A 14,427-nucleotide genomic window follows, 5' to 3' on the forward strand; every position below is an offset into this window, starting at 1 on the left:
TCCATTGAACTGTAATGGGACAGCCAGGTGGGAGGGGGTCCCTGGAGAAACTCCAACCAGCTTGCCCACTGAGGTGGAGCCTCAGGAAGTTTGCAGCAGGGAGGAGCCTGGTCCTTCCTCCTCATGTGTGGAACCTGGGATTCAAGTTGCAGGCGAGTAGTGCTCTCCAGGGACTCTGGCCCTGAGAGAGTTCCTGTTTCCCCTTTTTCTTCGTTGTCACCCAATAAAACCCTGTCTTACTCACCATTCAAATTGTCTGTAAGCCTGAATTTTCATGGTCATGGAACAAAATAACCCCATCTTTAGCTGAACTAGGAAAAAGTCCTGCAACACTATTGTATATGGAAATTTTCTAGATATTAAGCCAAGAAAAAAACCATGAGTATAATGCTTGCTTTCCAGCACATCTTACAGATCTAAATCTAGGAATGTAATCTAGTAGCATAAAAATATATATGTGTGACTTAGTTGCAAAAGTATATAAGAAACAGTTAAATTTGACTGGTATGACTTTTGGTTCACTTTTCAAAATTCTTTCTTATTATTTTCCTTAAACTCCTAAAACTGTATTTATTTTAAAATAAAGCATTTGAGTCTGAAATGAAATAGCAGCTCTTCAATAAATCACTCCCCAAAATACCTTCAATTTATATATTTACTCACTTCCTCACCCACTTTGATTCTGTTATCTTCATCTCTAGGTGAGAAATATTTGTGAAAATACAGATATTATTTGTATATGACTATAAAACCCATGTCAATTTTGAGAAGAGAGATTTTAAATAAATTTTCAAACTTCTGGGACTTGTAAACCAATTTATATATCGGATGTGCACAGTAGTATTAAATTAAGTTTTAAAATATTTTATTTCACTCACGCCTAAAATTAAATGAGTCTATGTTCACATAGCAAACTAAATAGGGTTGAAAAAGTCTTATGTAACTTGTTTCTTTTTCTTGGTATTGTTTTAGAGTGAATATTATTTAATTTTCAGTAAGTTGTGTTTGTGTGATGTAGTCATAGATTTATAAATTGGATATTTTTAAGGACTCTTGTTATAAAATTAGAGCCATTCTTCTTTATTTTGTTCTCACATATTGCACACAACCTTACACACTATATCCGATTTTGTTCTTGGGTTAAATTAATTAATTAAACTATAAGATCAATTGGGAAGTCTATCATCCCTATGCTACCTCTTAATTTGTGGCTTTGAACTGTATTTAGAGGCTTGTTCTTATGGTGAGTCTCAATTAGGGGAAAAATTAATATGTTGGAGTCTTTTAAAAAGAGGACATGTCATGGGTCACTTTGCATTGTTCAGATGTCTGCAAGAATTCAAGAGAAGTAACGACACCTGACTCATCTTGTGCTTTCTGCCAGCTCTCCTTTACATCACCACTAAGACTGACTTAATATTCTTTTTCTCAGATACCAAACAGCATCAAGGGAGGCCTCAAACACCAAGAAAGCATTTTGGGAGGAATTCATCGGTACCAAATACACATACATATCCTCCTTTTCTTGCTATTTCTTTAAACACATTCATTTGTATCTGGTATGCATTTAATTACGCTTTCAATTTCTGTTATATATTCATTTATTCAACAAATACATAGATTACTGATTAGGTGCCAGACATCATTTTAGATGCTGGTATACAGCAACAGAAAAGGAAGCATTCTTGCTCTCATCGATACATTCTGATGAGTGAGACAGGCAATGAATACATTTACACAAAGCATATAATTTTAGGTGATGACAAGTAGTATGTAGAAAAGTAAAACTAATGAGGCAGATAAGGAGAGTAGAGAGTGCCAGTGGCAGTATGATTGATAGGGAGGACTTGGTATTTTATCACATAGGGTGATAAGGTGACATTTAAGCAGAGGACAGAATGTCAGAGATACAATGGGCCTTGTAGGCCATTCAAAGTAGTTGAGTCTTGTCCTGAGTGAGAGGGAGAGCTTGTGAATCTTTGGAAACACAGCAGTGACTTGGTCTGATTTACATATAATTGTGCATCATTCAGGGTGAAGTGGAGAAAACACGATAGGAAACAAGAGGGGACAAAACAGGAGGCTATTGCAGTTGACTAGGTGAAAGAAGATGGTGGCTTGGACTAGGGCAGTGTTGGTGGACGTGATGAGAATTACAAGATTCTAGAGACATGTATTGAAGTTCTCTCCAATATGATTTGATACATACAGGATGACTCTTTGTCCTGGTTTACATTGGACACCTCCTGGATAATTAGGAATAGTGCTTTCTTTCACTCTCAAAAGTGTTTCAGTTTAGATGTTAATTTTTATGGTCCCTTCTTTATTAAGCACTTTGTACTTTCAAAAACATTTCCTCAAACATAATCTCAAAAATCCCTGATGCCATTATTCTCTCTTGATTGACAAAAGTCTGAAGCTGAGAAAGTTTTAGTGACTTGTCCAACATAGTCATAGCAAATCCAGAATTTCAAACCAGGTCTTTTGGCTTCCAATCCAATGTTCTTTTTCTTACATCCCAGTGATGTTCTACCTATAAGACACAAACACACTATTTATTCCTTTACTTAGTGCTTGTTCATTTTCTAAACATCTATTGTGATGTGCCAGGCATTGTTCTAAGCAGTTAGGACACATCAATCAACCAAAGATCCCTGCCCTTTTACAGTTTACATTCTAATACACGCAAAAAGGGTAAGAAATAATAAATATGATAAATAAGTAAAATATATAGTATGTTAGCCTGTGATGAGTACAATAGAAAAAAGTAGAGTAGGATAAAAGAATTGATCCAAAAACACTCCCGTCTTAACCTAGAGGTGGTCAAGGTAGGTTAGAAAAGGTGAGTGAATTAAGCCGGAGAGCATTCTAGGCAGAGGGAACAGCTAGTGTGAAGGCTGCAGGCAATAGCAAGTCTGCTGTGTTCCAAGAATAGCAAGAAAGCAAATGTGGCTAGGGCAGAGTAAGCAACAGAAGGAGTCATAAGAAAGGTCAGATTGACAATGGGGTCAGATCATGTAACCCTTTGCAGGCCACTGTGAGGGCTTTGGTCTTCCATCTGGGTAAAATCAGAATCAACTATGAAGTTCTGAGTCATGGAAAAGCATGCTATGACTGGTGTTTTAAGGGAATGACTGGCTGCTTTTCGATAATAAACTGTAACAGGGCAAGAGTAGAAGTAGAGAGACTAGTTAGGAAAGTACTGTAGTATCACCATGAAAAATGACGTTGCCCTGGACCAGTAAGGTAACAGTGGAGATGGTGAGAAGAGGTGAGGGTGTGGCCACGTTTTGAAGATAAAATCAACATTATTTCCTTAGGGACTGTGTGAAGAAAAAAGAGCTGGTAAGGATTATTCCATATTTTTGGTTATATAACTGGTTGGAGTACGCTGCTAACTTACACAGGAAAGGCTGTGGGTAAAGGAGGTTTGTGAGGAAGTTTTAGGAGTTTTGTTTTAGACATTCTAGGTTTCCTATGTCTGTTATGGATCAAATGGCTATCGGGTGTATGAGCATCAAGACACACCTGAAGTTCAGGATAGAGATTTGGGTTGGAGGCATACGTTTGGAGTTGTCAGCGCATACTTGGTATTCAATGCCAGGGCACTGGATGATACCATTGTGGAGATGAATGGATATGGAAAAGATGACCAAGAACTGAGTCTAGGCACTTCAACCGAAACAGGGTAGGAAGAATAGAGGGAATCTGCAATGGAGACTTGGAAGAAGCAACTACATTGGAATAAAACCAAGAAAGAGATTGGATAGGCAAGTAAAGAAAATATTTCAGCTAGGCGGGCTGGCTCACACCTGTAATCACAGCACTTTGGAAGGCCAAGGTGGGTGGATCACCTGAGGTCAGGAGTTCTAGACCAGTCTGACCAATGTGGTGAAACCCTATCTCTACTAAAAATACAAAAATTAGTGGGGCATGGTGGCATGCACCTGTAGTCCCAGCTACTCAGGAGGCTGAGGCAGGAGAATTGCTTGAACCTGGGAGGCAGAGATTGCAGTGAAGATTGCGCCACTGTACTCCATCCTGGATGACAGAGAGAGACTCCCCCTTAAAAAATAAAAAAAAATTTTAAAAAAAGAAAGTATTTCAGAGAGCAGGGACTGATCAACTGTAAGATGTTGCTAGTAGGTCAAGAAAGATGAGGACTGAAGATTAACCATTGAATTTAACAGTATGGAGGTCAATGGGAACTGGACATGAATTGTCTGGTGGAATGAAGGGGCTTGCGATTCTGTATGTCTGACAATTTTTCAGATGATTCCAACGTTGCTGGTCTATAGAACACATCTAGGCACCAACAATCTAACGAAGAAGCAAAGGGATTAGATCGAAGCACGAGAAGGAAAGGGAAAGCCTATGACTACAGATGCTAAAAAGTAGATTGTGATCCTATGCAAATTTCTCCTGAATGCTTCTATTTTCTCAGTGAAATATAAAACAAGACCTTCAACTAAAGGCGATGGGAGAGGACTGCAACATAGTACTAGGCAAGCGGGTAGTGAATGGACTGGGGATGCAGAACATAATGCCGGGAATCAGCGTATCAGGGAAAATTCAGGTATGTGGTAATGAATTTATAGTGAGAATAGTAGTATGCTTGTGTGTTTTTCTTCAACCATATTCTGCTACACAAGTACAGGTGCAGGCAGGCAGAATTAAATTTAACTATAATTTTAGTTTTATTTGGGAACATCAGGAACATGAGAGAGGGTCAGAGTGTTGAGAATCTTCCCAAGAGAGTGATTAAAATAATTAACAATGAAGTTTAAGCTAGATAAGGAGAAAACAGAGACCATGAAGAGGGTGAGGGGCAATGAAAACAGACAGAATCAATGTACCGAAGGTCACAGTCGAGCAGAAAGAGAGTTCAGGGTACAAGAAGGAGTGAGTTGGAAAATTGCAGGTAGTGTTCAGAGAGGGAACACATTACACAAAGTTACAGGGGGACAATGGGGAAGGCATAGGTTATGGGTGTAGGAACAAGTGGCTGAGCCTGAGTTGAGGATAAGTTCTTTGGAGAAGAGGAGGTCCAAGAACTAACACACCAAGGAAGTAGATTATCCATAGCAGTGGTTCCCAACTTTAGCTGAATCAAAATCCCATGAAGAGTTACTAAAACTCAGATTACTAAACCCCTACTACCAGAAATTCTAATTCAGTTGGTCTGGAGAGGGGCCTGAGGATTAGGTGGTATTGATGTCTCTGGTTGGAGACGACATTTGGAAAACATGGCCTGCAGGTACATTAAAGTCACTAGTAATGAGGAGAGGAATAATATGGGAGAGAGGGACACTGAGGCTGGAGCTAAAATTGCCAAAAACAAGGGAAGGAGGAGTAACCCAGAGGTGGGTAGAGAACGGTTTCAGTGAGGTGTTGTGGAGATCATAATGTGATGATAATGCAATGCAAACATTTGTCTTACACTTCCGCTCTGTGTCAGTGATTCAAGCTTCTGAAATCAGGCTGGTTTCTGTATCTGTCCTTTATGTGCAATGTGACCTTGGACCAGTTGGTTACCTTTGCGTATCTGTTTCCTCATCTCTAAAGTAGGGCTTTTGTTACCCCAAATCCTGAGGTTGTGGGGAAGATGTATGAGTTAAAAATGTTAAAGTGCTTATTACAGTTTTGAGACATGATGCTCACTAATCTCACCACAGTTGTACCTGTTATTTATTAAACAAATAATAAATTCTTATAGAAAGAGCACGTTCTTTGTTTAAATGAGTTCTCCTGAAACTCCCTATGTTGCCCTGAAACTGGTCTTTTGCCTCTGGCTTGATGGTGAACTCTATAGTTTCCACAATATTATTTGGAATTTTAAGATCTGACTCCCCATAACAAAGGGAACTTTTGGTGATTTAGACATTCATTAGTTTGAACTAGCAATGTTGTAAAGGACATTGACATAACATGAAAGTATTGTAAACTATAATTATGATCATTATTGTTTTCTGCAAAGGTCCCTTATCCAGTAATGGGAACGGATTTAACCACAGCTTTTTTGTGATCTTTTTATCTTGAATCTCATACACGACCACAAAGACAATAAAAAATGAAACTACAGGAGAAATAAATAGAAATATTTCTCCTACATCTTCAATGCCACTATAATTTCACTGGATAATGTAACCACTGTAACTAGCCTGTACACTGAGTTTAAATTATCTAGATTATGTTTCCTGCATTACGCCCTATGCAGTATAATTAAGAAGAGGTATTAGTGGCTGCTCACCAAAGCTTGGGTTCCATGTTATCCATATATTTCCCCCGCCCTGCAGTGGATGACTTTCCTAAAAAAATTATTTAAAAAAAAGAGAGAGAGTGGGAAGCAATTTAACTAATGATTTTGTTTTTCATCTCCAAAGGGAGTTCCCCAGAGTCATTCAGCTGAATATATTTTAAACTTTATACCATAAAGCTTTAGTCTTTCTAGGTCATTGTACTGCATCTGAGCCTAAAATTAAAACCATAAATAGTTAAAGCCTTAACTTTCACAACCCTGTAAAAGCTTGTGAAAATAGACATTTCCCTTCACCACTTACTGTGCTTATTTATGTAAGAAATAGCATTTCAAAAAATGTGACTTAATAAGAAAGTCACCCAGAGTATAAGGGAAGGGAAAAACCAATTTAGATGTTTCCATTTTTCTTTTCCTTCTAATTACTCACTCCTCACTCCTTCTTAACATCAGGAGTCGTGCTATTCTTAATCCATTTAAACAGGGAGCCATAGGCCATCTCAAGCTAACAGTCAAATCAATATTAAAATGTGAAAGGGGGTGGTAAGCTTAATATCTCCCATAGCACCATTCCAATGCTAGTCCACAGCAGATAACTAATAAATCTTGACTTCCTGACACGGAGTTTCACTTCCAGACCTTTTATTATTTGACCTGCCTACACAGTCACCATATCAATTGTTTTGAAACAAACGTTCCTTAGCTTCCAGCATGCCTGTCTGTTGGCAACTCAGCCTGCCTCCATACTACCTTGTAAGGCAAGGGCTGTACACATGGGAACTATGTTTTCCAGAATTCTTGCTAGCTGGGTTTCTGATTAAAGTTCACCAATGAAAGACACTTTTGAAACTTTTGGGACATTGAAGAAAAGCAGAAGACATACTTGTGTTCTTCCAGAAAAAGCAAAAGACATGTACCACGGTAGAAGTGAATCTTAGAGTGTGGAAGGAGTTGTGGAAGCTGCTGGCATGCCCCGCAGGTCGGCAACTCCTGAATTTCTGAAAGCTTGGGGAGAACTTCTCTGTCCTTTATCCTCTATCCCTTCTAATGGTCTTGAAGCTCCCAGTTTCCTATACTGTATCGATCTAGAGTGAAATACCATTCTCCTTGACAGAACCTGACATAGTTAGATTAGGTGGGAGGAGATGAGTTGGGAGACAGAAGTTAGCCACATGAATCCACGTGGTATAGACCAGTTTATTAGGAGGCAGAGCCATAAAGTAGCAAAATTGATACCATCTAGAAAGATGCAAAATACTCTCGAGTTGAACCGAGTAGGGGTTAAGTCAAACTCAATACTGATTAGCTGTTTGACTTTGAGGAAGTTACTTGATTTCAGTTTGCTCATTTGTAAAATGAAGTTAATGATAGTACCTACCTTATAGGGTTGTTATGTGGTTTAATGAACTAATGTTTGTAAAATGCATAGAATAGAGGCTGATATATGGTTGCTACTAAGATTTTTTTTCTAAAGAAAAATTAATTTTAAAAATTAATTAAAAGAAATACACATTTTGATATTTCCTTAAAAGTGGTCTGTTTTTAAGAAAATCAGTGTCAAACTAGAAAAGATTCCAATGCTCCAAGCATTACTAGAATGTGGACATTTTTGAAGTTGTGTTGAATGTGAATCTAGCAGTCACATTGGAAAATCAGCAATTGCACATTTTGGAATATTCTTTTTCCCAGTGCAGGAAGCTCCCAAGCCCCAGTATTTCTGTCTATATTATGCAACTTGGCCATTCACCTTGTTCATGTGCTTTAACTCTGAATGATTTAGGGCTGCTTATCCAAAATCAAACACACTCTCCAAGGATGAAGCACTGCTACTTTCAAAGATGTTCAAAATAGCATTGCAGAGAATCCAAAGGGATTCCAACTGAGGAGTTGCAAATACATCCTAGACAATGACACCATCACTGGCATAAGCTTATGGTCTCAGAATAACTATTTTGAAAAGGATAGAACTCTTTAGCTGACGCATTTAAATAATTTTCCTGGTTTATAAAAACCCATGAGTATGTGAGGGTTGTCCTTCATAAATTCTCAGGGATTGCTGAATAAAGAATAGCAAAACACAACTAAAAAAATAATAACACAAACAGCTTCAAGGACAAAAAGTGTAAGCTGCAGGATCTCTCTATTGCTGTTGTTCTTGTCACAGCTGGTGAAGGTTGCCAAGGTTGCCCTGTTAGGCACAGACAGCTGAAAGTTCAAGTTTGGGAAAATTTGGTTTCAAAAAGCAGGTCTTTTCAGTGACAAAGCAAGACCCTGTCTCAAAAAGCAAACAACAACAACAAATAAGCAGACCTCCTCATACTGTAGCAACCTCATGTTTGACATTCTATGCTTTTCCTAGCAGACATTGCTCAGTTTTGCAAAGTGAGGTACACTTTTTGTTCTTGGCAGATGCCACCCGGGGGAGAAAGAGGAAAAAATAATCTCTGTCTTGTTTGTTCTCTGAGGTGCAAAACTATTCCCTCTGGTTTCTAAGTGTTTCACTCATCAGTTGAGAAATTCAGCAAGAATATGTCAGGTAACCTAAAAAATATTTTTCCAGGTGTTTATATCAGAAAATATTCTGTGGCAATTCTGTAACCTGCAATAGCAGTTTGGTACTTTCTTATGGTATAACCCTTCTGTATACAGTTTCATGAGAAACTTGTTCTAGTTAATTAGTCTATTTCAATCCAGCTGATTGCAGGTATCAGTAATTTATCAAGATGGTTCTTTAGAACATGCCCAATTTCCTAATCCTATTCATTTGGGGAAAAATATCAGATTAAGCACTGAGAAAACTTCTTATTTTTTTTTTTTGAAATTCTTATAAATGCAAATCTGAGAGTCACATATTTCAACATGTACAATGTTGTGCATGTTTTATGTAAAATTTGTAAAGAAAGAAAGGGGCTTTAGGTTTTTAAAATGCTTTGATGATTGTGCACAAAACTTAAGATTATTTTATATTTATGATTTTATTGTGCTTTCCTGAGAATACCCTTATTTATTTGTCATTCAGTAATTCAATAGACATTGATGAATACCTACTAGGGCTTGGCACTGTGCTACTGGCGATAGAGAAAATTTAAATCCAGAGAGGAAAAATTTACATGTGTTGTGGGGAGGGAGTGAAGGTTGGAAAGTTAATGTATTAATGATCAAGTAAGAGTCAATTACAGTGCTTCAAGTTTAAATACATTTCTCAAGCTCTTGTGCCTGGAAAATTACAGTTTATCAGTGGTCAGCCAAATCTCTCCTGCTGCTTGTTTTCATAAACAAAGTTTTATTGGAACACAGCCAAACTCATTTATTTATATATTGCCTATGGTTACTTTCAGCTGCAAATACAGAGCTGAGCACCTAGAAAGAGAGGCATTGTAAAGCCTAAAATATCTGCAATCCGCCCCTTCAGGGAAGCCTCTTCCCCCTTGTTTAGGTTAGTATAATTGCAAATCAGGCATTTGAACACAATTCCATCTGGCTACAAAGGCCCTTCCATCTTATTTTGTCAAAATTTCAGGGTCATAATATCCTAGGTTACTATTTTATTAGTAGTAAATATTTTCTGTAAATTTCTTTTTAAAAACTTTTTTTTTTTTTTAATGCTGGACTGAAAACCTCCATCTCCAGAAATGATCAGTCTTCAGGAATAGAGTGTAGTTTTGCATGCATCGTGTCAGAAAGGGAATGGCAGACTGGGTCACAATAAATAAAATGAGAGGGCAGAAGTAGATGACTTTGAAAGAATCTTCCTATTCCAATATCTCACTGTTCTATGTTTCTATAATAAAAATGGCACGGTCTAAAATTAAATATAGTGCTGCAGCTGGAGAAAACACACTGCACAGTGGTTTCTGGAAATCAATGAAAGATTGAGACTAACCTGCCTACAACTGCACAATTAAAAATTCAAGTATTGCAAATTTTATTTTTCATAAGTAAGGATAACCCCTAAACAATAACAAATTATTCAAAGAAATTTCAGAAAACATCAATGAAAATAGCTTGGCAGCATTCGCAACCCATTTTTGAAACATTTATCAGATGCTAGCAGGTGAATATGTTGTAAAAATTGCCCTTAAAGAATAAAATACAAAATATCAACAGCAGAGTAGATGGCAATAATTATTCCTTCAAATTATATAGTCTAAGTGATTCATTGAGACATATAGTTAAAGCTTTAACAGGGGCTTTAAACCTGAGAATGGGTTGGACATATCTACATTAATAAGTCTACTAGAAAACCTCCATTTAAATAACAGGTACAGTGCCAACGGTAGAGGAATTGAAAAACAGGGAAACAAATAGGAATAGTCATCATGTTATTCTTTAGGCTGCTGTAACTACACCTCTGTTTGCAATGAAACTTGGGAGCATCTTTCTTGTCCATTCATTTGTTCAACAAGCATTTATTGAAGACCTACTCTTTGCCAAACACTGAGTTGAGTGCCAGAAATACAATGGAGAATAAAGCAAACTTACTCCTCACTTTACAGTGCCTGTGGTTTAGTAGATGAAGAGAAGCATTGAGAAATTACAATAAAGTATGATATGCTAATGGGTGTAGGGGAATATAGAATCCTGTAGGAAAGGATCCATTTGAAAATGTGGATAAATGTAGAGTCATGCATCCAGAAGAAATCATCAGTAAAAGTAGATGCTAAGCAGGTGATAAAAATAAAATGCCAAATCTAAAGGTGACAGAATCCATTTATGTCTGCAAGGCAATGACATACAATGGGTAATTGGCAAGGAATAATGTGTTTGCCATGGAAACCGAGAAGGAAAATTTTACTATAATCATTAGGTACAATGCTTTTTAACATTTTTTAACATTAGTCACACTGATAATGTTAAAACATTTTAAACATCTTAAGTAGGATGAATGCCTCAAGAATTCACCCGGTTTACTCTCTCTGAAAATCCATCCCTCCCAGAACAGAGTAGAATTCAGTTATTCGAGAAGCATAATCTTAACAAATATTACTGGCATGTATAATATACTTGTTTATTTTACCGAAAAACGAAATAAAACTAACACCTGTGTACACCTAACCAGCCTAAGAAATACATTACAAATATCCTTTCTTAAATTCTCCCCCACCCAGAGGTAAACTCTCTCTTAAATTTTAAATCAATCATTTTGTTATTTAAAATGTTACCTCATTTCTAAGTAATGCCTAAAGAATATATTGTTTAGTTTTGCTTATTTTTGCACTTTTTGTAAATGTAATCATTCTGCATGTTATTTTCTAAGTGCAAAAGATGATTTTCTTTTGTGCAAAAGATGTTTTTTTGAGATCAATCCAGGTTGAATGATGAAGCTGAAGTTTATTTACTTTCATTGATTTTTTTACTACCTTCATATGGCTCAATTTTGGAAAAGCGGACATTTATTTGATATTGTATTTTCTGATCCATGAAAATTATAAATTATTAATTTAATTAGATCCCCTTTACTGCCTTTTAAATATAAATTGTTATAATTTTCTTCATAAAGGTCTTATAATCTTTTGTCAGGATATTCCTAGTTACCTTATATTTTAGCTGCCATGTAAATATTACCACTTTAGCTTCATTGTTCATGTTTTCTTAAGTAGTATTTTGTTAGTCATAATATATACTTTAAAATTTTAATTATAATTTTTTCTTTGACCCATAATTATTTAGAAGTACACTTTTAATTACAAACAAATCAGATTTTTCTTATTCATTTCTAACTTAATAGCATTGATGTTAGAGAATGTGGTAAATATGATACTGATTCTTTGAAATTTGTTGAATCTTGCTATAAGGTCCAGATAATGGTCAATTTCCATCATTGTTTTATTTGAGCTCAAAAATATGTGTATGGGCCGGGCGCGGTGGCTCACGTCTGTAATCCCAGCACTTTGGGAGGCCGAGGCGGGTGGATCACGAGGTTAGGAAATCAAGACCATCCTGGCTAACACGGTGAAACCCCGTCTCTACTACAAAAAAAAAAAAAAAAAAAAAAAAAATTAGCCGGGCGAGGTGGCGGGCGCCTCTAGTTCCAGCTACTCAGGAGGCTGCGGCAGGAGAATGTCGTGAACCCGGGAGGAGGAGCTTGCAGTGAGCCGAGATCGCGCCACTGCACTCCAGCCTGGGCGACAGAGCCAGACTCCGTCTCAAAATTAAAAAAAAAAAAAAAAGTGTATATTCTCACTCTCAATGCATGATCCCTATTAGAATAAATTTGTTCATTGTGCTGTTGAAATATTCCCTATTATTACTGCTTTTCCCTGCTACATTTATCAATTATTGAGAGAAGTTCAAATCTTTCACTATAATAGTAAATTTTCAATTTATTTTCATATTTCTGCCAATTTTCTCTTTATATATTTTGAAATTATGCTATTAAGAATATATTAGAATTGTTGCATCTTTCTGGTATCTTGAGAATTTTGTTAACGTGTAATGATCCTCTTTATCTCTTAGTAGAGCCTTTGACTTGATGTCTTTTGTTTCCTGATATCGATGTAGTTTCACCTGCCTTTGGTTATTATTGGCTGACTTGTATTTTTCTATTAGTTTACATTCATCCTTTGTCTATCTTTATGTTTAGGATGTATATCTTATAAACAGCATATAGTTGTATTTTAAAAATGCAATCTGGCTATTTTAATTGAACAGTTCAGTCAATTTACATTGATTGTGATTCCTAATATGTTTGGATTATTTGTATCCTCTTATTTTGTGCTTTAATTTATATTGCTTTTAATGTTTCATTTTTATTGCTCCTTTTTGCCTTGTTCAGTAATGAGTTTTCTTCAAATCTTTCTTAGTTTGAAATTGTGTGCACAATTTCTATTCTATTTCTTTTTAGTTTTTATTCTTTTCAGAGACAAGGTCTTGCTCTGTCACCTAGAGTAGAGTGCAGTGCCATGATCATAGCTCATTGCAGTCTTGAACTCCTGGGTTCAAGCAATCCTCCCACTTCAGCCCCCTGAGGACTATAGGCATGTACCACCATGTCCAGCTAATTTTTTTATTTTGTAGAGTTGAGGTCTTGCTATGTTGTCTAGGCTGATCTGAGACTCCTGACATCAAGTGGTCCTCCTGTCTTGGCTTCTCTAAATGCTGGGATTACAGGTGTTAGCCACCATACTTGGCCTCATTTCTTTATTTTTAATAGGTACTCTAGAAATGTTTATGTGCATATTTAACTCAGAAAAGCTTGAAGTTTATCAATATTTTCACCTTTTCCCCAAACAAGTAAAGAAAATTTTATATTGATAATGCTACTTTCCACATATATACTAACTTTGCCCAATCTTTTAGCTCAATCTTGACACATTTCCCCTATCATTAGATTTTTTTTATATATAATCAGTGATTATTTAGTATTTGCCAGAGTTTATATTCTCTTTTTTTCACGTTTCTTTTAGTATCTCATATCTTCCTTTTGAGGTCATTTTTTTTTCTTGTTGAATTACATTCATTAGCTCCTCTTTTAGTATTAATTCATATTTACTAAACTCAATATAATTTTGGTCTAAAATGTCACTATTTTACCCTTATTCAAGAGTTTTTTTTTTTCTGGATATAGAATTCTATGTTGACAGTTTTTTTTTTTTTTTTACTTCAGTGCATTACAGATAATTGTATTCTACTATGCATAGTTGTTGAAATATCACTTTAAATTTTGTTCCATTGTGTTTTATTTTCCTCTCTAGCTGCTTTTAAACTATTTTCTTTGTCTTTAGTGTTTTATAATTTCAATATAAATATTTGGATATGGATATCTTTCTATTTCAACTGCTTGAATTCCTTTGGACCTTCTGACTCTGAGAAACTGAGTCGTTTATAAATTCTGGAATAGTCTTAGTTTTGTTTTCCAATATTATTTTTCCACTATTGTTTCTGTTCTTTCCATCTGGGACTATGACTAAAGGTGTGTTAAATTATCTCACTTTGTCCTGTATATCCCTTAGCCTCTCTTTCATAATTTTTATTTCTTTGTTTCTAAGTGCAGTGTTCAATAATTTCTTCAGCTTGATTTCTCAGAAATTTCTTCCTTCAAAAAATTTGTATGGGTGAGGAGTCCAGGCATAACTCAACTGGGTCCTCTGCTTCAGAGCTGGAGCTGTGGTCTTAGCTCAAGTTTGGACTAGGGAAGGGTCCATTTCCAAGCTCACATGGTTGTCAGTGGA

At 36.2% G+C, this 14,427-nt stretch overlaps 1 protein-coding gene across 1 annotated transcript in view; it reads right to left on the reverse strand.

Moving 5' to 3' along the window:
* PTCHD4 (patched domain containing 4) overlaps positions 1-14,427 on the reverse strand; it is a 199,103-nt gene that overhangs the window by 57,054 nt on the left and 127,622 nt on the right. The gene's annotated exons all lie outside the window — the stretch shown is intronic.

Source organism: Theropithecus gelada, chromosome 4 (assembly GCF_003255815.1).
Source record: "Theropithecus gelada isolate Dixy chromosome 4, Tgel_1.0, whole genome shotgun sequence".
NCBI lineage: Eukaryota > Metazoa > Chordata > Mammalia > Primates > Cercopithecidae > Theropithecus > Theropithecus gelada.